This window comes from Sturnira hondurensis, unplaced genomic scaffold, assembly GCF_014824575.4.
Source record: "Sturnira hondurensis isolate 20B ecotype Veracruz unplaced genomic scaffold, ASM1482457v3 Scaffold0021354, whole genome shotgun sequence".
In the NCBI taxonomy this organism is placed as follows: Eukaryota; Metazoa; Chordata; class Mammalia; order Chiroptera; family Phyllostomidae; genus Sturnira; species Sturnira hondurensis.
The window spans coordinates 17,991,178-18,017,117 of NW_028093985.1; the positions used below are offsets into that span (position 1 = coordinate 17,991,178).

The 25,940-nt window shown below is 35.6% G+C and overlaps 1 protein-coding gene across 3 annotated transcripts in view; it reads right to left on the reverse strand.

The window, feature by feature from the left end:
* ARB2A (ARB2 cotranscriptional regulator A) overlaps nucleotides 1–25,940 on the reverse strand; it is a 423,315-nt gene that overhangs the window by 200,187 nt on the left and 197,188 nt on the right. The window lies entirely within an intron of this gene.

Below are 25,940 nucleotides of genomic sequence, written 5' to 3' on the forward strand. Positions count from 1 at the left end.
AATATTTCTATTTATACTATCTAAAAATATACTTTAAAAAAAGACTTTTCATACAAATTTTATTTCTAGAACCAAGAGATATCTAAGCAGATAAACCCAAGGCCTTTAACATTTCTCCTAAATGTATGTATGTTGCTTTAATTCTAAAAGCTTAATAAATGTATGCATGTTGCTTAATAAATGTATGAATGTTGCTTTAATTCTAAAAGTTCTATAATAACTGTAAATCATTGTGTTTATTTCTATAGCTGACACATATTATGGTAAAACCTGGATAATATGAAAAAGAAAGACAATCCAAAGAGTGAAATAATACCAATCAGAAAACAAATGCTAATAACTAACACACATAATGAAAATATTTTGTGCAACTATTTCTTGGAAGCGTTAACACCAAAAGTTTAATTGCCTAAGAATGTTATGGTATTAGACAACAAACACAATTTATTTGTATTTTTCACCTCAGAAATTATACATTATCATTTAAAGGTCCATATGAATAGTTCACTTGGCACCTAAAAGCTGTTGTTTCCTAATGTCTATCTTTGCCTTAAATTTCTCTCCAGAGCTCCAGGCCCAAGGTCATGTCCTCTGGATATCCCACAGATACTTCCAAATCAACCAATGCAGCACCGTGCTAAAAACTTCCTCTCCAAATCTGTGTCACTGTCTGTGCTCCCCACCTCGAGCTGAAACCTGAGCACCATATTTTATGTCTCTCTCCCTCAAACTCTCTATATAATCAATCATTAAAATGCTATTGATTCTGTCCTCAGCTGTCTCTTAAATCCATTCACTTTTCTTGCCACTCTCATTTCCTCAGGCTTAGCTCATGCCACCATCATTTTATACGTCAATGATGGCAACAGTCTCCAGCCCACTTTCCCTGCTTCAGGGGTTGCCCATTTAAATGCTCTCTTTCTCTCTGATTTTGCAGTGAGAACTACCATTCAAAAATGCAAATATAATCATGTTGCCACATTATTCACCTTCTGCTTAGAGCCCTTCAAAGTTTCTACATTGCACTTAGGATCAAGTTTGAACTCAGTATGCATGACATTAAGGCTTCTGCCTTGAACTATACTGCCCCTAAAACATGATGACCCAAAAGATACCTTTTTTTTCCACCATGAGAGACAACAGAGAACACTTTCTGCATTCCAATTGCAGGGAACAACTTGCAGTAACCTAACTGTGCCATACTTTTCTTGTCTCTGGACTCTTCATTTCAAAAGTGACTCTTGTGCTGTGCCCTCACTTCATCCACCACCTTCACCTACACAATTCCTACTTGTTTTTTGAACCCAAATGAGACATCACCTTCTATCAAATGTCATTCCAATTATCCCCAAGGCTAGGTAATGTCTTACAACATCTTATGCATGCTCCCATTATCACACTGAATGGTTTTATTGTAATCACTCATTAGATTATCAAATTCTTGAGGCCAAGAACTGAGTCTTGTTAATTAAATCTCAGGGTAATAAATAAATAATGAAAAGACAACATTTATCTTCAGGAGGATTACCTACAACATTATAGTCATATATTGAAATACAAATATACTTTCAAAGATACCTATTAGTAACAAGTATGATACTACCCACACCAAAAGTATATAAAATAAATACAAGAACACTGAGTCAAAGTAAATCATTTTAGAGCATTTTCGGCTTTAACAATTTAGTTTTCATTAGTTTTCAAAGTACAAAATGGGTATCATAAAAATCAGGGTGGTTAACTCTAGGGAAGAAAAAGTTGTAATTGGGATATTAGAGTTCTAGTGACTGGCAATGTTTCATTTCTTGACTAGGATGGTAGTTACACAGTGTATTCTTTATACAGTTATAGTTAAACTGACTAATATGAGGGTGACCCCCCCCCCAAAATCCTAGAATTATCTTCTGGAGAGCTTCTTCCACTAGGTGAGTGTTCTAGAAACCCATCTATATCAGTGTACCAGGTAATGTTGTTGTGAGAGGCTGCATTTGGTTTCAGTGAATTTTTTTGAAGATTCTTTCAACACATTGGCCCATTGCATGATGGCTGACTTATGCATGCACCTGCCCACCCAGCACTAAGTGTTCAGCAGTTTTTAACCGAAAATGGTATGACTCCCATAACCCACCCTCCCTATTCAACCAATCTTGCCAGGGGAAACTTTTTTTGTTCCCCCAGATGAAAAATATCCTCAAAGGGTAATGTTTTGTTGATGTGGAAAAGGTTAAAAAAATGGCAAAGTACTAAAAGTTATCAAAATAGACAAACTGAAAAACTGTTTTGAGAGGTGGAAACAATGTCTTCATAGGTGTATTATATTAACTGGAGAGCACCTCAAAGTGATCAAAGTGTAAATATGTAAGAAAATATAAGTTTTTAGAAATAAAATCCATCCTGGGGGGTACTCTTTATACATATTTAGCACTTTTCTGTACATATATCTAGAATGACCATGGAATTTATTGTACAAACTTTTGAGAGTGAAGAAAATTATTATCAGTAATTGTACTTAAAAGATAGGTCTAAATTGGGACAATCCAGACAAAATTCAGACACCTGGTTTCCCTAGTTTTATCTCACAATGAAAAAAATATACAGGGGATGTAGTCAATGATATTGCGGCAACTACGTATGGTGCCAGGTGGGTACTGGAAATATTGGAAGGGTGGGGAACAGTTTTTAAAGTATGTAATTGTCTAAGTACTACACTGTATACCAGAAACCAACACAAAATAATACTGAAAGTAAACTGTAAATGAAAAATAAAAATAAAAACAAAAAATGCAATAAACCCATTTCCAATAGCGAAAGAAAGAAAGAAAACAAAACAGAAAGACAGACAAAAGAGTTTCTACATGCATATAGCTGGCAGAACCAACAATCTTAAACACCTGTGATTGCCCTAAATACTCTTCTATGTATAGACAGAATAAAAACATATAGAAGTTAGATTACTGTCCTCATTAGGCACTGTGCTTAAAGTGGAGGTATAAGGATAATAAGTAAGCCACGATCCTGGTCTTTAATGTGCTTGCAATTTCACAAGGGTATTACATAAAGACAGAAGGAGCAGTTGTATGTGAGAAATATTCCTCTCTCTATTCCTGAATCACATTCGATACTAAGTCCAATAGGCTTATTATAAATCCACATGATCTGACCTCAGTGAGACTCTCCCTAATGTCTTCCTCTAGTTACCAGTTCTTCCTTGAGAGCCTACCTGTCCCATCCTCTCCAATCCCACCTTAGTTTGGGTCTTTTTACAACAGATTCCTAACTAAAATTTCTTCTAGTCTTTCCCTGTAAGCCTATCTCTCCAGCTTTCCTTCTCACTATTTCCTGGAACCTGACTTAGCCTCTGGAAAAATCTGGATTACATACTAACAGTCTGTAAACCCTAGAAAAAAGTCTATTGTGGAGTTCAGTCTAGGGTCTCATGGGTAACACAGCTCATACAAGACAAAATCTAAAGGCAACAGCACTTCTCCAAGGTACCAATATTGTTCAGTAATCCATATAATCCATATAAACAAAGTGATAAAGATTATAAATACTACGCAGGGTAACAGCAGAGTGAATGGAAAGGAAGAGATGGACTGAGTCATTCCAATTGAAGAATTAGCAAAACTTTGTGACTCATAGGATATGAGGAAAACTGTCAACCAGGCCCAAATGACCCATCTGTGACTAACGGAGAGCTAAGAATCAACAATTCTTTCCACTGTTTACATATAAAGACTACTGTTTTCAGAGATGAGTATTATAGTTGAGTCTTTTCCTCCATAGTCTAGGGAGACAATATCTGTTTAATAGTGGCCTGTCAGCAGTAGGAAAAGGAAACCTCAATATCCATGTGCCCCAAGTACTTATGTAAATATTTTCAGCTTGACTCTAAGACCATTAAATTATTCTTTAGTGTTAAGTTTTAAAACCAAATGTTCAAAAAAGCGAGACCCAACTGAAAAATGTCTAAAATATCCACTTTGGGGAACATCTATAAGCACAACTAAATAGTCTAAACAAGACTATTTTGGACCAGACTTGACAGCCATTAGCCCTATCAAATATAGGGCAGTACTACGGTTTGCCATCAGGACAGCAGCAGCAGGCACTACTTTTTGGTGGAGCCCTGCAGCAGTTCCTGTAGCAGCCTGTAGCCTTCCAGGAGTTATTCTGCTTGGCCATGGGATGCTAGCTCTGGAACGAGGGGGTCAGAAATCACCTCGGGAGTTATCCTGACTTAAAAGTCTCATACCCCACAGAAGCCAATACCTCTTGCAACAACTTTGTAGGCATGGCTTCTAGGGATCCTGCCTGTAAGGAACCTGCCCAATTACAAGAGTTATTACCTTCAGGAAAGATCAAAGTTATGGTACGTTTTAGGTATCTCCATCCTGTTTTCTACAGTGGCTGCACCAGTCTGTACTTCCAACAGTGGGAAAGGGCTCCCCTTTCTCCACATCCTCAGCAGCACTTATTGTTTGTTGATTTATTGATGAATGCCATTCTGACGGGTGTGAGCTGGTATCTTACTGTAGTTTTAATTTGCATTTCTCTGATGATTAGTGATGTTGAGAATTTTTTCATATCTACTGACCATCTGTATGTCCTCTTTGGAGAAGTGTGTATTCGGATCCTTTGCCCATTTTTTAATGGGTTGTTTTTTTGGTGTTGACTTTTGTACGTTCTGTATAAATTTTGGATATTAATCCCTTATCAGATGTGTTGATGACTATGTTCTCCTATTCTGTGGGCTGTCTTTTTATTTTGTTGATTTTCTTTGCTGTGCAAAAACTATTTCAGTTTGATGTAGTTCCACTTGCTTATTTTTTCTTTTGTCTCCCTTGCCTGGGGAGATATATCTGATAAAATATTGCTACAAGCAACGTTCGAAATCATGTTGCCTGTGTTTTATTCTAGGATTTTTATGTTTTCGAGTCCAACACTTAAGTCTTTGACCCATTTTGAACTTATTCTTGTGTGTGGTGTAAGAAGGTGGTCTAGTATCATTTTCTGTACTTGTCTGCCCAATTTTCCCAACACCATTTATTGAATAAACCATCTTTAGCTCATTGTATGTGCTTGCTTTCTCTGTGGAATATTAATTGACTATAAAGGTGTGGACTTACTTCTGGGCTCTCTACTTGGTTCCACTGATCTATGTGTCTGTTTTTATGCCTGGACCATCCTGTTTTGATTACCATGGCCTTGCAGCGTGATTTGATATTAGGCGGCGTGATTCCTACAACACTGTTTTTCTTTCTCAGGATCAGTATTGCCATGTAGGGCCTTCTGTGGTTCCATATAAATTTTGGAAATATTTGTTCTAGTTCTGTGAAATATGTCATTGGAATCTTGATAGGAATTGTATTGAATCTATAGATTGCTTTGGGTGGTATGGACATTTTAATGTTTATTGTTCCCAGCAATCCCACTTCTGGAAACATAGCTGAAGAAAACCAAAACACTAAATCAAAAGAACATAAGCATCCTTATGTTCACTTCAGCATTATTTACTATTGCCAAGATATGAAAACAGCTCAAGTGTCCATCAGTAGGTAGTGAATAAAACAACTTTGGCACATTTACACAATGGAATACTATTTGGATGTAAAAAAGAAGGAAAGTTTTATCCTTTGTGACAGTATGAATGGACTTGGAGAACATTATGCTAAATGAAATAAGCCAGTTAGAGATAGACAAATACCGTATGTTTTCACTCATATGTGGAATCTAACGAACAAACTGAACTAACACAGAAAATGGGGATGGACTCATAGATAGAAAGCAGGATGACAGCTTGTGTGGGGGCAGAGGTGAGGGGGTGGAGGGATTGAGTAAAAAGGAAAAATGACTCATGGATATGGACAACAGTGTGGCAATTTCTGGGAAGAGACAGGTATAAAGGGACTCAATGATAATAGGAAAAAATATAACAAAGATTAAATTTAAAAAACTATATGGTATTTATAGTCTATAGTGCTTCTAATCCAGATGCAGTTTACCAATCAGAAGTAATTTTCTAGTACTGTTGCCTAGCAACCACCCACTTAGAGTAAATGCTATGGTATGCTTCTCAGAAGACCTTTTAGTTACATGGCACTAATTTCCTGAGATTGGCAGCTAATAGCTTTAACTGAGGTACTGTCTAGGAATTGTTTTCACCCAAAGAAAGCCATCTTGCCTAAATCAGCGATTTTCAACATTTTTCATCTCATGGCAAATGTAAACTGATTACTAAAATTCTGCAGCACACCAAAAATATATATTTTGGCTGGTCTGACAAACAATAGGTATAATTTTGATTCATTCATACCGGGGGTTACTGTTGTGTTGGCTATTGTCATTTTTTTATTTGACAATCTCAGAGAAAAGAGGTTAGTGACCTCAGTTAAATAGGTATTGCAAATAGACAGAAAACTGTACTTGAAAAATAATTAAATAAATAAATTTTTTAAAAAGGAAAAAAATAAAATTGTAAGTTTTGGAATATGAAAAAATAGGTATTGCACATTTTAAAAAATTTTGTAGGAGATCCAGATGAAAATCGCTGGCCTGAATTAATAATCCCCCTTCTGAACCAACTGCATTTAATGATTGTTTGAGATGATGATAATGTATCAAGGACCTTCTCTAGGCTAAGGGTAGGACCTGTCTGAAGAGCCATTCCAGATGAAGAGATCACCACGGATTTAGATAAGGCCTTTGTTGTGACTGTCTGGCAGTTCTGTTCCTCCTTGAAAATTCCTTTTTTTTTAAACTCCTTTACAGATGTGGATTCCAAGGGAACTTCCCAACAAATTTCCTGCATGCAACTTTAAAATAGGTTACCTGGGAAACCCAACTGAAGACACTATCTCATGAGGCTTTCAGAGACATAGAGCTAGAAAGTTAACTGAAGGTCAGATTCTAGTGCAGATGGAGAAATGATTTTGACACATAACATCTTATAAGAAATATATAGGGACTCTGGTCAAGATGGCAGTGTAGGCAGACATGGCTCACCTGTTTGCACAACCACATGAAAATTAAACTGAAGTACAGAACAATCATCATTCAGGAATGTCAGGAATCGAGCTGTATGGAATTCTGACAACTATGAAATCGAATTGCATGGACATCTGACAACTATGGAATTAAATAAATCACATCCATCCAGACTGGTTGGAGGGGTGCAGATGCAGAACAAGCTGGTCCCACACTCATATGGTTGGAGGGGTGCAGATGCAGAACAAGCTGGTCCCCACACCCTCCTAAAAACTTAGGAGGATATCTTGGGAGTGAGGAGTCCCAGACAAACACCAGGCACCCTAGTGCCTGGTTCCAGTGCCAGGAAGATAAGTCTCCACAACTTCTGGCTGCAAAAACCAGTGGGGATTGAGTTGGTGGAAGAAATTTCTAGAGCCCCAAGCAGTTCCTGTTAAAGAACCCACACATGGACTGACCTACTCAGACTCACTCCCTCTGAGCTCCAGCACCAGGGTGGCAGCTCGAAAGGCACTAGTGGCATACAGTGAGAAACTGAAGTGTTTGGCATCAAGAGGAGCAGAGGCCATTGTCCCTTTGCTAAACTATCCCCACAAGAGCCAGCAAGGTGGTGTCATATCTTACTTAGACTCCGTCAACCTGGATAGCACTGTTTGGCCAGCCTTGGAGATCCCCAGAAGCTCTGCTCCATCCAATTATGGGCCCGCCCAAGCTGTTTTTCCATAAGAATGGCTGGTCTTGGCTACTAAATCCTATGAAACAAGCAACAGCTGGCTTCAGTGAGCCCTAGCACTAGCCTGATTACATTCATAGCGTGGCTTCCACTGGGAATCCTAAACCCAGCAAAAGTAGCAGCCATTTCAGATTGCTTTACAGCTCAGGGAGTGAGCCCCCAGAAAAACACAGGTGGAGCTGTACCACCTGGGAACCCTCAGAGCTGACATACCCAATGGACAGCACAGATCACATAGTAGCACCATAACCCTCCCCCTGTACACTTGATCTTCCATGGACTGAGGAGGTTGGAGGTCAGTGATCACAGTCAGTCCTTGCAGCTAACTGGCCTGGGTAAATCCCTCCCGTTGATCTGCCAACTGCAACCAAATCTCAACTACAAGAGGATGGTGTACTCAGCCCACACAAAGGGGGTGCCTGGAGTACCCAGCTTGGGTAATATGGGAGGCTGTGCCACTGAACCCTCCTCTTGTAGGAAGGTTCCTACCACATTAGACCACAGTACCAAGACACAGAGTCAAAGCTGCTCTACCTAATACATATAAACAAACACAGGGAGCCTGCCAAAATGAGGAGACAAAGAAACATGGCCCAAATGAAAGAACAGATCAAAACTCCAGAAAAAGAGCTAAATGGAATAGAGATTAGCAATTTATCAGATGCAGAGTTCAAAACACTGGTTATAAGGATGCTCAAGGAACTTAGTGAGGACCTCAACAGCATAAAAAAAATCCAGTCAGAAACAAAGGATATCCTAATTGAAACAAAGCACAATTTACAGGGGAACAACAGTAGAGTGGGTGAAACTGAGAAGCAAATCAATGATTTGGATCATAAGGAAGCAAAAAACAACCAATCAGAACAAGAAGAAAAAAGAATCCAAAGAAATGAGGACAGGATAAGCAGCTTCTGGGACAACTTAAAGAGGTCCAACATTTGCATCACAGGGGTGCTGAGAATAGAAGAGGAGGAACGAGAAATTGGAAGTCTATCTGAAAAAAATAGTGAAAGAAAACTTCTCTAATTTGATGAAGGAAATAGTCATGCAAGTCCAGGAAACAGAGAAAGTTCCAAACGAGATGGATGCAAAGAGGCTCACTCCAAGACACATCTTAATTAAAAGGCCAAAGGTCAAAGATAAAAAGAGGCTCTTAAAAACAGCAAAAGAAGTTAGTCACCAGATGGTTGCAAGACGGGAGAGGGGAGGGAGAGAATGGGTGAAGACGTGAGGGGATTAAGAAGTACAAATAGGTAGGTAGAGAATAGCCATGGAGATGTAAAGTACAGTATAGGAAATGGAGTAGCCAAAGAATTTATATGCATGACCCATGGATATGAAAATGGTGGGTGGGATTGCCTGAGAAAGTAGGGGGTGCTGGGTGCAGGGGGGCAAAGGGGGAAAAATCAGGACAACTGAAATAGCATAGTCAATAAAACATAATAAAAAAGAAATATATGGAAAGTATATATAGGTATTTACATTTATTATTACCCTAGGTTTAAAACTACTGCAAAAGATTATCAGCTCAAGTTTACCTGTCTGCTCTACTATTTGTCACGTAGTCATGGTAGGTTAAATTGAATCTTGGCTATTTCGTTGGTTCTTCTCTATCCTAATATTTCTTTAATTTTCCACACCACTTCTGTTCCTTGTACAATACAAGGTTTTGAAACCAAATTGGTAGATACTCTTTTGGATTCTAACTATAAATATGAGGTCTGTCCATAAAAAAGTCTAACCACTTAATATAATGAAAATGGTTTGTACAACACTGACATAACCTGGCAGCCAAGGAGAGTGGACTAGTATGCACATGAGTGAAAAATGATGACTTCACTGTACTAGTCAGTGAGGCTGGTAGACGCCATTGAGTGAGCACTTACACTTTGTAGCCATTGCATTAAAAACTACTCAGTGAGTAGAGAAACAAATCTGCATCGAGTTGTGCATTAAGCTTAAACACTCCTCCATGGAAATTATTTGGATGATTCAGAAGGAGCCCACATATGCACCATGTCCCGTGCACTGTTTTGAAGAAATGTCAAACCACCCAGTTGACTCAGCCTCCCTACAGGCCAGATTTGGTGCCTTGTGACTTCTGGCTTTTCTCAAAATTAAAATCACCTTTGAAAGGAAACAGATTTCAGACCATTGATGAGATTCAGGAAAATTCAATGAGATGGCTGATGATGATTGGGAGAACTATGTGAGATCTCAAGATGCCCAGGGGACTTAGGTGACATTGCCTTATATATGATGTTCCTTGTATGTTGTTATCTTCTTCAATAAATGTCTCTGTTTTTCATATTACATGGCTGGATACTTTCTGAACAGATCTCCATACAAGGCATGCTATAGCACTTCATGAATGACTAACAATGTCAGGGATATTAGTGGTGATAGTGTTGACAAAATAAGAAGTACATTTCAAAAACCAAGACAAGTATTTAAACTCCATTTAGAAATCTAGCTTCTAATAACCTGGAATGTCTCAATGGCTGATGTTCAATGATGTTCACCACTGTCTCACAAAAGCAAAAATCTGGATAAAGCTTATATGTCCAGTAATGCAAAAATAATTACAGTTTACCTAAGGAAATATTATGTAGGTATTCAATGAGTTCACAAAGTAAGACATACAGTTTCACATGGTAAAACTGTATCCAATTTTATAGGTGGTATAATTCACTATGTACAAAGGCTTGAAAGAACTAGAAGAAACCAAAAGCATTAAAAACAGTTAAGCTGCTTACAGGTTATGATATTATGAATGTTTTCTATATTTAGCTTCTTCACATTTTTCTGAACTTCCCCAAATTTCTACAAAGTACACACTTTTCACAATAAAACAAGTAAACAAAAAATCAAATGCTAGTACTGAATGATTACTATGGGCTTCTTAGGGAGAATCACCACCTGAGCAGTGTCTTTACATCTTCATCTAACACATTCTTATGTCTGGTTTGCACCCACTGCACAGAAAAAAAAAAAGAGAAGAGCACACAGAGCACAGGAGTCTGAGGGCCTCATTACTGAGCCACGTAAGAGCAGCACCGCTCTTAAAGCACAGGCACTGACAGGCACAACAGTGATCCTGAGTCATCAAAAGGAAGTTAGTGATGCTATGTGAATTCCATTTTTTGAGGGACTGCTGACATACAATTAAATAGTTTTATTCAAAATACTATTTTAAAAAAAAGTGATATAACACATAAGCCTTAGCTATAAAAATGTGACTATTTCCCAGGGTTTTCACCAAATGATGGCTTTTGTGAAAATACTATTCACAGTGCTCAAGAGAGCCAGATTCCCATCATTTTAAGATGTAACACATTCCGCCAAATATTTATTGCTTCCTACAACAGTTAAGCACAGTAATGGTAGCACAGAAATTAATATACCTGGAGTGGTTTTTAATATATATTTCTGACATACTACATTACTAAAATCACAGTTTTATCAATGAGGTGACACTGTTCCAAGGTAAATTTGTGTCATTCCAACCCACAGCTCACATTGTGTCCACAATCATTATATATTTATAAAGCATAATCTGGCAGGTGTATATTACCAGCAGTGTATTTTGAGACTAAACAGATTTCAACAGGGAAGACTTTCTAATATGCGTCAATTACAGCAATGCAAACACACTAAATCTATTCTACACTTTTCTCCATGAATTTCACATTACAGTACATTTTGCATTGAGTAACCTCAAGCCGGATGATTTTAAAACATGCGAATGTACAAAGTGCATAAAAAGAAAATAAGTAAAAGCATTAATTAGAGGTAGCTGGTGGCAGAATGCATAGGATATTTACACTGTGGAATTCAGCTGTGTTTGGAGTACAGGTTGAATTTTCTGATGTACTCCTGCCATCATTAATCGTTAAATGCCACATAGAAGTGAGGCAGGAACCAAAGCCTTATCAACTATGCCAGATTCTACTACATAGGCATTGCAAGGTCTGCATTTGTGATGGACTACCTGAGCTGATAACACATGGAATTATCTAAACAACATTTGCATATTTGTGTAATTATTTTCTAAGGTTAATTAGCTCCTGTAAAGCATTTCGCCCTTTGAGACTGCTTACAGTGACAGGTTCACATATTTTCTGAACCATTGCCAAATCCAACAGATTTTTCTTTGGCTTACCTGTTGCTACAAAGTTATAAAATAAGTGTGCTCCTATAATACATACTTGAAAATTATAAGTGATTTTAGGAAAAGTAAAATAAAAATGTAATAAATTAAAAGATTTTTAAAATGCCAAATTTAAAAAACTAAACTTCAAAATCATTTTACTGAACATACTTCATATAATCCTTTCTGTTATTACACCAGTAATCTGCTTTGAAAATGTCTTTATGAATAATAAAATCCGCCATGTTTGTTTTTAACACATACCTATGCCACTAATTACAACTGTCACGTATATTAAGTTGCCCACCCACATACCCATCAGCTGCCCTTGCAACCACCACTGGAGATATTAACTGAGGAAAAACACTAATATAAAATCTTCACTTTTTCATGATAAAGTTTATAAGTAAAAGATGTTCCTTTTAAAAAGCCAAGGTTTTTCATTAGATAAAATATAGCTCAATAAAATTTAAATGACAGGCAGATATCCAAGTTAGATGGATTTATGAGGATACAAGTAAGTTACTCTCTTGCACCCAAACAACCCACAGGTATAAGATGAAAGAAAATTTACATTTCTTCTTCTAGAAGGAAGGCAATGCAAATAACATATGGCCCTGATACAGAAAGACACACAGAAGGAAATTTATGATTTAGCTTTAAACTTTTAGATTACTGTTATTTAAAACTCCTTGGTACACGAACAATATAGACATCAGTATGCATGTTAGTACAAAAGAAAATGTATAAGGACACTTACAGTTAAAATATATTTTATAATATCACATGGGATATAAATTTATCTTAATCGATTTAAATAATTTCTGTTAAAATTTTAATTTTGGCATATTTTAAATGTGCTATCTTTTAAAAAGTACATGCATTGGCATTTAATGATGATTAAAGAACAAGAAGTATATATGAATGTGTAAAAACTGATGGTAAAGCATACATATAATGAAAATAGCTTCAAAAATAAAGAATCATTATTTGGTCTCTAAATAGTACATTAATCTACAATAAATTACCAATATTAGACATTTTTTACCTTAAAAATGGCAATATCATAAGATTCAACTTAAACATAATGAAAATAGATGAAAGAATCTATAAACTGGAGATATCTTAAAACTATAAATTTTTTTCCTACCTTTTAGGTGTCAAAATATTATTGACAGCCATCAATCTTGATGACAGATGCAAGGCTACGTTACTTGTCAATACGGCTGTATCGATAAATTATAAATGTTATGAATAGTACCACTCATAATAAATATAACTGACAGAAGATCAGGATCTAGAACCAAATCAAACATATTTGAATTTCAGATATTTCCAGCTTAACATATCCAAAGTAAACTCTGGATTGGTTTCTAATTCCCCATTATCTGTTCTTCCTTCGGTCTTTCTCATCTTATTAAATGACACCTCTACCCATTCAGTTGTTCAAGCCCAAAAGCTAGAAGTCATCCTTGGTATCTCCCTCTATCTCTTATAGTTATCCAACTTATCCTCTCAAATATTTCTGGAGTCCATAAATTTCTCTCAATTTCTACTCTTACTATCTCACCTAAGTTACCACAATATCTTGTCTAGGACACTAACCATTTGAACTGGGTACTTGTTTTCTCTTATTTAATCTTCACAATGACTTTATGGCACAGATATGCTAAATGCTCAATTTACGAAGGTTAATTAACTTGCTCAAGGTCATACAACTTGCCAGACTGCAAGCTATTATTATGTTTGCTTTAGGATCTGAACTTTATGCAACACTATCTATTCTTTTAATCATATGTGTTGTTAACAAATGGCTGTGACACTGGGCTGGCATAAAACCTTGTCTTTTTATGTTTGGATATAAAGTTGAAAGAACAATTAACTACCAAAAAGTTAGTAAAAAATAGACAAGCAAATAATTATGGTCTATTATTTACAGAAATGATGCCAAATGCTTTCTTATTGGATTATAATTTCCACAAAATGAGTGTAACTTGAAATGTGAGGCAGATAGAGCTGGTTGGATTCTTAAGATTCCAAAACTATGCTCCTGAGCATTTCCAACAAAATAAACACTTTAATAAAATTTAGGCTTTCTTTTCTCAGTACAATCTAGAATATAATCTTAATAATGCTTCCATTGTACATACTGAGGTAGACACAGATCAAAATAATTTACACATATTAACTCATTTAATCCTTACAACAACCCTATGAAGTAGGTACTATTATTATCCCCATAATCAGACAAACAGGCACAGAATGATTAAAAAACTTAATCAGAAAATTGCTAGTATATGGCAGAGACAGAATTCAAACCTACATAGTCTGATTCCATACATGTATTCTTAATTACTTTATACTGACTTGCTAGAACACATTTAATATCCTTTCTTCTAAGTAAGCATCACCAAGGTTTGCTGCACTTCATAGCAATGAACCAAATGGGTAAGTATCTTTAAGAAAAAAGGGACAAGAGAATACCCAGACTTCCAGCCAAGATGGAGGCATACAGAGACACTCTGTGCCTCCTCACACAACCAAAAGAAAAACAATGACAATTTTAAAACAAAAAACAACCAGAACTGAGAGAAAATTGAACTGTAGGGAAGTCCAACAACCTAGGAGTTAAAGTGGACACATTCATCTAGACTAGTAGGAGGGGAGGAATTGGGAGGCCGGATGGAGACAGTTTGTGGCAAAAAAGTGGTAGCTGGCAGACCCAAAAGAGGCAGCGAATTATGGAGGGACGCGGTGTGCAAGGCGACTGGCAGATCAGGTGGTCCCACATTCGCACACAGATAAACCAGGCGAAACTGGGGAGCGAGACAGACCACGCAACCCAGAGTCCCAGAGCCAAGAAATAAAGCCCAGAAGCATCAATTGAAAACACCTGTAGGGGGTTGAGGTGCCAGGACAGACTCCAATTACAGGAAAATGTACAGAGAACCAATAGTGATGGGAAGGAAACTGGGACTCAAATCAATAGAGTGGACCAGAGAAAGAAAGAAACAACCAAACAGAAAAAAATGAGGAGAGGCTTAGGAACCTCCAGGACATCTTTAAACGTTCCAACATCCGAATTATAGGGGTATCAGAAGGGGAAGAGGAAGAGCAACAAGTGGAAAAGTTATTTGAACAAATAATAAAAGAGAACTTCCCCAATCTGGCAAAGGAAATAGACTTCTAGGATGTCCAGGAAGCTCAGAGAGTGCCAAAGAAGTTGGACCCAAGAAGGAACACACCAAGGCACATCATAATTACATTAGCCAAGATTAAAATGAAGGAGAGAATCCTAGAAGCAGCAAGGGATAAGGGGACAGTCACCTACAAAGGAGTGCTCATCAGACTGTCAGCAGATTTCTCAAAAGAGACCTTACAGGCCAGAAGGGGCTGGAAAGAAGTATTCCAAGTCATGAAATCCAAAGACCTACAACCAAGACTGCTCTATCCAGCAAAGCTTTCATTTAGAATGGAAGGACAGATAAAGTGCTTCTCAGATAAGGTCAAGTTCAAAGAGTTCATCATCACCAGGCCCTTATTATATAAAATGTTAAAGTGATTTGTCTAAGAAAAAGAAGATAAAAAACATACACAGTAAAATGACAACAAACTCACAATTATAAAAAAAAATCACACCTAAGACAAAAACAAACTAAGCAAACAACTAGAACAGGAACAGAACCACAGAAATGATCACAGGGAGGGTTAACCAACAGAGAAGCAGGAGGAGGAGAGAGGGGGGAAAAGGTACAGAGAATAAGTAGCATAGATTGTAGGTAGAAAATAGACCGGGGGAGGTTAAGAATAGTATAGGAAATGTAGATGCTAAAGAACTTATATGCATGATACATGGACATGAACTAAATGGGGGGAATGTGGGTAGGAGAGGGTGTGCAGGTTGGAGGAGAGTGAAGGGGGGAAATAGGACAACTGTATTAGCATACTCAATAAAATATATTTAAAACAACAAAGAAAGGAAGAAGGGACAAGAGTATTGCTTACACCAATAGTTTATACTGCAGGCCAGGTTCATGTGAAAAAAGATCATCTTTGATATAGCAGTTTTTTCTGAAAGTTACATATGGCATTCTTTTAATTATTTAGGAATATATACAATAATGGTTGTGGTTTTTACTGTACTGTAGTTTTACTATCCCCACAAGACTGAAGTACCCATTCCCCCATCTCCTATGAATGTTGATGGCTGACGGCTCTTTGGCTAAAGAGCCCCAAATCCCTTTCTCTTGTTATTGATTTCAAGAGAAGAGAAGCACCATGCCATGATTGCGCTTCCTTCTTGGAGGGAAACAGCACCCAACAACTGTTTAGTGCAGAGGAAATTGTTCTGCAAATGGTAAACACTTTCAGTAGTGATGAAATGGAAGTGTATACTGGTAGAAAGGAATACACCAGCAGTTACATATATTGGTACTGAAAAGGCTAAATACCTCTCATGATATCTGTACCTGAATCTAAAGCTATACTTACAACATAGCAAAACTCAAATGTTGACACTGGGTCATCAAGGAAAGGTTAAATTATTTCCAGTGTGCTCCATCTACAAAAGTAAGGCATTATATAGCCATTTCATAGAAAGTTAGGGGAAGTAGGAAGGGAGGTAATCTTCAGGGAAGCATGTATTTCCTGGGGGACTTGGGGAGCTTAGGCTTTTGTGTAGGCAGGACAATTACTGTTAGACATCAGTAAATCAAATGTAAATGCTTTTGATTTGATATCCCTGCTTTGTAAGACACATGTTAACCAGATGGAAAGATTATTTACAATTGCCAGAGACAATATATTCTCATTCTCATTCTCTCTCTCTCTCTCTCATTCACACACACACACACACACACACACACGAAACCTCTTCTTATCCAGACATTGCCACTTAATGAGTTTCATGACTTTGAGTGCTTTACTACCCTCTTGGATGCTCATGTTCCTCATTTGTAAATGGGAGGTTTTCTGATAAAATAGAGTATAAACTCTGGGAACAAAGAGAATCTGGGTTGCTATCCTATAGGGAGGCTGAACCGATACAAAATAAGAAGTCAGGCAAATACCACATAATAGATGTTTAATTTCTGTCAGGATATATTATGAAGATGTAACTAAGTTATTTATATACTTGAAATAATTACTTAGTCATAAACCAGCTTCCAAAAACACCTTAAAATATACTAATAAAACTATATTAGTTCAAATGTATGATAATAATATCTGTATGGACTGTAACAAGACCTAATTCATTCTAGCAAACTTGGATATTCTAAATTTGTGAACATTTTGAATTTAAGTGGTATTTTAGGCTTAGAAAATGAAGACAAGATAGCACTTCCAGAATTCATTTATTAAAGGTTAATTCCATCTTATGATTTTAAATCTAGATATTAAATTTTGGCTTTCAATTTATATTTTTAAACTATTGCTCTTATAGATTTGACTTAGAAATGGTTTTACTTCATTGAGGCCGATTCATGGGAATAGAGTTGTTGTATTGAAAAGTTTATGTATTTTTAAATTTTATGTTACTAGATTGCTCTCTCATATTTCTATCACGCTATGTGAGAGCAGCAGTTTCTTTACATCCAGCAAACTATAGGCATTATAGCTACTTCAAATTTTTAATAATTTATTTAGTCAATTAATAATTATAAATATAAGTACTCTGATATGTATTTCCTCATTAATGGAGATGTTAAACAATTTTTACTAAAATAAAAACAGGGCTTAGCACAATATGCTTTTTCATGAAGTTTTGTCTATTTGGGAAGAAGTAAATTTACTGAAATAGCATAACTTAAAAAACCTTCCAACTTGTCCCAATTAGTGCAAGAGATTTAATTAAAAAATCTATTTTAGAATGTTCTATCCTAAGAAAAACATTTTGCATACTGCAAATCTAAATTTCTCACCATGTAAACAAACAGAAAATTTAATACATTTTGGTAAAATAAATTGCTAAACTGTATTAACAGTTCTGATTTTAAAACAAGGGCAAATATTGTATTTATTGCATCACAAACCCAAACACAGAGAACAACTTTACCATGTTATTGTTAATATTTCCTATTATAGCAAACAAATCCCAATTTACTTATAAGCAATATATGAAAAATAAGAGAAGAATCACTTGATTTTATCTTTTGAAAACACTATAGTTCTGGCTGGTATGGCTCAGTGGATTGAGTACTGACCAAAGGGACACTGTTTTGATTCCTGGTTAGGGCACATGCCTGAGTTGCAGGCCAGGTCCCCACTTGAGGGCATGCAAGAGAGAGGCAACCAACCAATTAATGTTTCTCTCCCTTTCTCCTGTCCTTCCCCTCTCTCTAAAAATAAATAAATAAAATCTTTAAAAAAAGAGGAAACACTGCATACATTAAAACATAAAATTCTTACAATAAAAATAAAGTCAGGGACTATATTTACAGTAAAAACAGTAAACATTTATTTATCAGGTGGTTACTACTTACTGGCTTCTGATAAAGCACTTTACATGTATTAACTCATGCAATCCTCAGAACCACACTATGAGGTGGGTACAACAAGTACGGTTCCCACTGCCTGGATAGCGCCCAGAGAGGTTCAGTACTCTGTTCAAGTTCAAACAGCTAGCTAATCAGTGAAGTCCAGGACTAGAGCACAGGAAGTTGGAGTTGTCAATCCCTACTTTTAACTCTTGAGCTAACCTAACTCACTCCACTCTTGTATCCATCACAGTGCCTTGCAAGTTGATCTGTACAAAGGCCTTTAGTTTTAATTTGCTCTTAAATGCTTTATTAAGAAATGTAATTAAAAACAATCTGAAGACTTTTCTAAAAGAATTGTAGGACATTTATTTATTTTTCTTCTATTAGCAACATGATGAAATCATTGAAACTACAATTAAATATCCAAATTGAAAAAATGAGATCAATTAGTATGTCCAACAAAGAAATTCTAGAATATTTAGCTTGCTTACTCTTGAGACTGAGTATTATTTCCTTGTTCTCTTTGGTATGACTAATCAAACCACATACACCTTCTCTATAGAATATGTAATTATTTGAGACTAAATCCACAAGTGACAATTCTCAAAAATTGAACATTGTGTTATAGAGTATGACTAAATATCAGATTACTAACATATAAAATTTTAACTGAAAAGATGAATGATAAAATAAAACTGTAGTCATTTTAGTAAACCAGGCCATCTCAAGTTTAGAATTACAAAACAAAAGGCTTCACAGAACTCTCACATCCTACAAATATCATCAGGACCAGACTGTCACTTGGTGACCTTGCTGGCATCTAACTCCTTTAAGAGTATTTGGAAGTACATTGTTTCAAATCAATAACTAATTAACAAAGTACAAAAGAAGTTGCAGTGTTTCTTTAGCTCCTTGTTAAAAATGGCTTTTGGCAGCACCTGGGCAGAAAGGTCGCCTTTATGACATCTCCAGGAGCCTTTCAACACCCTGCCTCTGTCAGATTAAATTACTTTTAGCAATTGTCATAAATTAAAGCAGAAGCCATTTGTAACAGCAGGCTGTCATAATGACATGGTGAGTAGTTGTTTTGATATGAATTTCTTCCACTGACCTTCTATCATATCTTAATTTTTGTGGTTGACCTAACTGGAAGATTGGGAGCATGTCTTAACTCAAAAAGCACAGGCCAAACCTTGGGGGTCTTAGGACAAGACACCAACAAATAATTTTAAAAACATTTCCACAGATACTTTGAATAGCTGAGGCTACAAAACAAAGGAATGTGTAACTTGGAAATTAAATTTAAAACAAAATTATTCTTAACACTAAAATACAGAATGTATGAAAAATTAAATTTTCTATTGTGTTCATAAACTGAGATTATGGGTTCATCATCATATTGTCCAAAGGACACATGCAGAAATAAAATACTATAGAGAAATTGTACATAACTTTAAAAGGTACATTTCAGTAAGAATACATATTTTATAAATATATAATATATATGTCTTCAGCTTGATAAACAGGCTATTTAAAGCACCATAACTTTATAAAATTAGTTACTAATAATTCCTCATCAAATAATATTTCCTATAAATCTGTGTTGGAATAGGGCACTAAAAAACTCTCTTCATTGAGGATTATAATGCTCAGACAAATCCAGTAATAGTGAGATAGTATTTTGAACAGTGACTGACACGCAAATTTTTTCACCCAATATATATATGTTTATATATTTGATTGTTTCCTGTTGCTATAAATCTGCTACATTTTTTAGTATTTTAAAATGTAAGAGAACTTCATAGAAGATGAAAAAACACTAGGTGAAAACAAGGTTAGTCCAAAAGGACAAATAAAAGGCATGACATTTTCAAGAAATCCTAAACCCATGGAAAGAGTGAGAACAGCAACGAACAATTTTCAAGTGCTTACTCTGAACTAGATATTGTAGGAAATGCTTAATGTGTTCTAATTAATTTAATCTCCATGATACCCTAGGTGGAATCTACCATTATCTTCTTTTTACAGATAAGGCAACTGATACCTAGAGAGTTTAAGTCAATTGCACAACATAATCCATCTAGTGGAATTTCTTTGTCTTGAAATCCCATAATTTTAAGTTAGCCTTATAGAACTTTATATATATATATATATGTATGTATATATATATGTATATATATATGTATATGTATATACATGTATATACTTTGTATATGTATACTTTACTTATATATATAAGTAAAGTATTTACTTACATATATACATATACTTTATATATATGTATATACATGTATATATACATGTATATACATACATACACACACATACACACATGCTGTTTAAATCCCCACAACTTTATAAAATCAGTTACTAACACATGTGTACATATTGCACACACACATACGTGTGTGTAAATCTAAGAAAAATAAACTCTAGTTGTAAAAATAGACCTTAGGCCTGAAGCTGACCATCAGTTCTTCCAGTTCACATTATAACTAAGGAAAAAGTCACAATTATTTTAAAATCTGATTTATATCTGAAGAGCAGGAGCACTTATAACCAGAGCTTCCAGCGCAGTTGGGAGAGGCCCTGAGGATATCCAGGAAGATGTGGGCAGGTAAGTGGGCATCTGTGAGATGGGGAGGAACCAGCCTGCTGAGACGTCAGATGGGGTTTTCCCTGTGACCAGCTGCTGTGAGCAGCAGAAGGCCTGTAGACACTTAGGGCCACGGAGGCTTGCTCCTCCTGCTTAGGTCATGTTGTTGAGTCTTCTGCTCCATACAATTGACTGTGAGCAGTTAAGTTTTTACATTCTTAATATATATTGAAGCAACTAATGTGCTTTTCCTCTATTATTATTTTTCTGAAACTTACCATTAATCTTGTGACAACTACAACCTACAAGTTAAAATTCTGTCTATTTTTGGAATATCTATGATGTTTATTTGCAAATGTGCTATACAGCATAATGGGCAAGATTAATAGTATGTGTATTTGTCATTTGGAGTCAATATGAACATTTTTTTCCCAGAACTATACACTAAGCTTACTAATTAACTGGGTAAAAAAACTCCCTCAAGGTAAGTATTGTGAAGACAAGTGCACAGTGGTGACAAAGTTCCCATTTAAATAATTTTAAGTTCAATGTTTATAACACATTTAAAAATTAAATCAGTATATTTTATATTGATTCTGTTTGTGCTTAAATATTAGAGTTTTTAAGTACATGAGGATATTTCCCCCCCAAGAGTGTATTCTGTAGCACTGAAAGATTAGCACTAAACACAAAGTAGAAGTCACTTATTTTGTCAGATGATCTGTTAACTGTTTTTACATTTCAGAGTGTTGTAGACAGAATATACTGACTGATGAAACAGAACCTAGTATCCCTTTGCCTTTACTGAAACCAGTGGAAAATCTTAAGTAGTTTATTTTCAGAATGGTAGAAGAGGTTATTTAAATAATAATAACTTCATTATTTCATGGAATCAGGAAAGTTTAGAAATTACGGCCTCCCACTTATTTGCATACTTATCCATTTTATAGAAGAAAAGTACAGCCCAACAGGTTCATTATTTCTCACTGGTCATTGTAGTAATTTTACTGGTTAAAGTTTCAGTTCTCATAAAGGTATGAACACTAACACAGCTTACATTACATTTTTAAATAAATCTCTAAAGTGATTTCAACTACCTTGCTACCTTTCTTCTTGATTCTTGATGCAACCCAATGGAGTAGACAGGTCCCATAGAACTTGTATATTCCTTCCTTTTCTTTAACCCTCATCTAATCAATTGGCATATTGTGCCCAATGGTCATCCCAACACTATTTTTAAATTGACACCCAAACTACTTCTAAAATCCATCATCTATTTCAATTGCCCAGGAAATAAAATTAAGCGTATGTACATTGGAAAATCATAGCATAAACAGATTGGCAGTGAGAGCTGATGTTATATAGATATATTATGAGGCCAAATAACTGTTATAATTATTTGCTGGTTTCCAAGTGTAAAATAATTATTCTAGGAAAAGATACACCATAATGCAAAAAATTATAATCTTTACAACCTAACATTATGTTAATAAAGATAGGGATAGAGACAAAAATTGGTGTGTAGGAAGGAGAGCCTAGAAAAATAAAACACTGGCTATTACTACACTGAGGCACTGACACACACCAAGTGAACAATGAAATCTCAAAGGTTACACTAGAGTGGCATTGGCAAGTATGGACAGACCTTTGAAAGTACAGAACAGTACACGAAAATAAAGCAAAAATGTAAGAGTTTAACCAATGTTAAAGATAGCACTTTATTTTTTTTATTTATTTTTAGATTTTATTTATTTATTTATCTTTAGAGGGGAAGGAGAGAGGGAGAGAAACATCAATGTATGGTTGCCTTTTGTGTGTCCCCTGCTGGGAGTTAGCCTGCAGGGAACCAGCCTGCAACCCAGGCATGTGCCCTGACTGGGAATCGAACCGCGATTCTCTGGTTCGCAGGCCCGCGCTCAATCCACTGAGCTATACTAGCCAGGGCAAAGATAGCACTTTAAATCAATGGAAAAAGAATAAATATTTAAAAAATTTTAATTTGTTGATCTTAGAGAAAGAGAGGAAGAAAGAAAGGAAGGAAAGGGAAGGAGGGATGGGGTGGAGAAAGAGATTTGTTGTTCCACTTATTTATGCATTCATTAGTCAATGCTTGTATGTCTTGGGATCGAACCCACAACCTTGGTGTATCAGGACGACACTCTAAGCAACTGAGCTACACAGTCCAGACAAGAATAAATTTTTTTGATTTAATCTTTATTGTTTTTTTATCAGCATTTAGTCCCCTTATACTCCCCCCTCCCCAAAGCAATCACCACACTGATGTCCATGTCCATGAGTCCTTTTTCCTTTTTGCTTAATCCCTCCACCCTCTAACATCCCACCCTACTAGTTCTCATCTGGTCTCCATCTATGAGTCTGTCCCCATTTTCCTTGTTAGTTCAGTTTATTCATTAGATTCCACAAATGAATGAAATCACATGGTATTTGTCTTTCTCTGATTGGCTTATTTCACTTAGCATAATGTTCTCCAGGTTCATCCATACACAAAAGGTAAACTTTTCTTCTTTTTTATGGCTGAGTAGTATTCCCATTGTGTAAATGTGCCATAGTTGTTTTATCCATTAATTTACTGATAGACACTTGGGCTGTTTCCATATCTTAACGATTGTAAATAACGCTGCAATGAACATAGGGGTGCTTATATTCTTTAAAATTAGTGTTTTGGGTACCTTCAGGCGTAGTCCCAGAAGTGGGATTGCTGGGTCAAAAGATCCCTTTTTAATTTTTTTGAGGTATCTCCATACTGCTTCCCACAGTGGCTGCACCAGTCTGTATTGCCACCAATAGTGCAAAAGGGTTCCCCTTATTCCACATCCTCACCAATATGTGTTGTTTGTTGATTTATTGGTGATAGCCATTCTGACACGTATGAGGTGATATCACATTGTGGTTTTAGTTTGCATTTCTCCGATGATTAGTGACAATGAGCGTCTTTTTATATGTCTATTGGCCATCTATTTGTTCTCTTTGGAGAAATGTCTGTTCAAGTCCTTTGAGCATCTTTTAATTGGTTTTTTTTTTTTGGTGTTGAGTTTGGTACATTCTTTATAAATTTTGGATATTAACCCCTTATGTATTAGTGACTATGTTCTCCCATTCTGTGGGTTGTGTTTTTATTTTGTTGATGATTTTATTTGCTGTGCGAAAACTTTTTAGTTTGATCTAGTCTCATTTATTTTTTTGTTTGTCTTGCTTGGGGATATACGTCTGATTAAAAACTGCTATGATCACTGGCCGATATTTTGCTGCTTATGTTTTCTTCTAGGGTTTTTATGGTTTGGGGTCTACTATTTAAGTCTTTGACCCATTTTGAACTTATTCTTGTGTGGGGGGCAAGAAGGTGGTCTAGTTTCATTTTTCCATGTGTACCTGTTCAATTTTCAACAACATTTATTGTATAAACTATCTTTAAGCCACTTTAAAAGATGGTGTTAGGAGAACTGAATAACTATTTAGAAAAAAATTTAAAGGAGATAGCCATATAATAAGCATAAGACATTTCTAGTGAATAAAGCAGAAATATTGAAGAAAAGATGGTCTTTTGATAAACAGGATCAGGATAATTATCAACATGGAGAAAATAAAATTAGATTCATACTTCCTTCCAAATATAAAAATCAATTCTAGATAGAATATGAACTTAAATGTAAAATGAAAAGTTCTAAAGCAGATGAAAGAAAATATATAATATATTTGTGATCTCAGAGTAGATAAGAATATTTTAAACAAGGCACAAAAAGAGTGAACCATATAGAATAAAACTGATAAATTTTAATATATTAAAGTTAAGAATGCTCTCAAAAGACTTCAAAAGACTGAAAAGATAAACCAGACTAAAACTTGTGAATGACATGTATTTGGTAATATGCAAATAACATCTACAAGTCAACAAGAAAAAGCAAAGAAAATAATAACAAAATTGACACAAATAAGCCAATCACAGATGAGAAAACATAGATGGCAAATTAAAAATTAAGAGATATATAATCTCACTTGTAAATAAAAAGCACAAATTAAAACCACAGTGAGATAACATATAATACTCTTCAGATGGAAAAATGTTGAAATCAGATAATACAGAGATGTGTGACTGATGTGAAGCAAAAGGAATGGACACACGGCTCATCCACATGCAGTAACTACTTTCAGGAATAATTTGTTACTAACCAGTGAAGTTTTAACCCAGTAATTCTACTCCTTAGTACAGAATATAGAGGCGTTCCTATAGACAAGCACCAGGAGGCACATAAGAATGTTCCTTAGAAGCTTCGATTGTAATAGCAACTTGACAACATAGCACCGATGTGCATCAGTAGTGAAGCAGCTGAGTAAATAAATAATGACATAGGAGTACAAATGAATTATTGCCAAGTATACAAATGGACGTTGTGCCAATAAAGCAAAATAAATGGGGTAAAAGCAAAAGAGAGACAAAACCAAACAATAAACATATTATTTATAAAAGTGTATATTTAGTAAACTACAGTGAAAAGCAAAGGGACATAACAAACAATTCCTATTTCTGGGTGTAAAGACAAGGATGTGACTGGTGGGGAGGCACATGTAGGTTTTCTAAAATACTGATAAAATTCTATTTAAGTTGCATAGGTACTCTAGTGTTCATCTTCTTATTTTTTTTAAACTTCACCTAAACATTTAAAACTGTTAAATGTTAATAAAACTATAAGAAGAGATCTGAGCACAGGGCCAGGTACATCTAGTTTTGGGATGAGGAATGAGATGTTCTAGATACTATGTTCAGTATTAATTTTCTTCACATACTGTGAACCCAATTAGAAAAGGATTTTTTAATATTTATGTGAAAATGAACACAATAAACAACTGAACTCCAGTTGTGGTTCTAGATGTATAATAAACAACTAAACAAATAACACTGTATCAATTTTTAAAATCATCACATTTGTTAGGTACTACTCTTTATAAATCAGTGATTTTATTTCTGTGCCTGTGCTC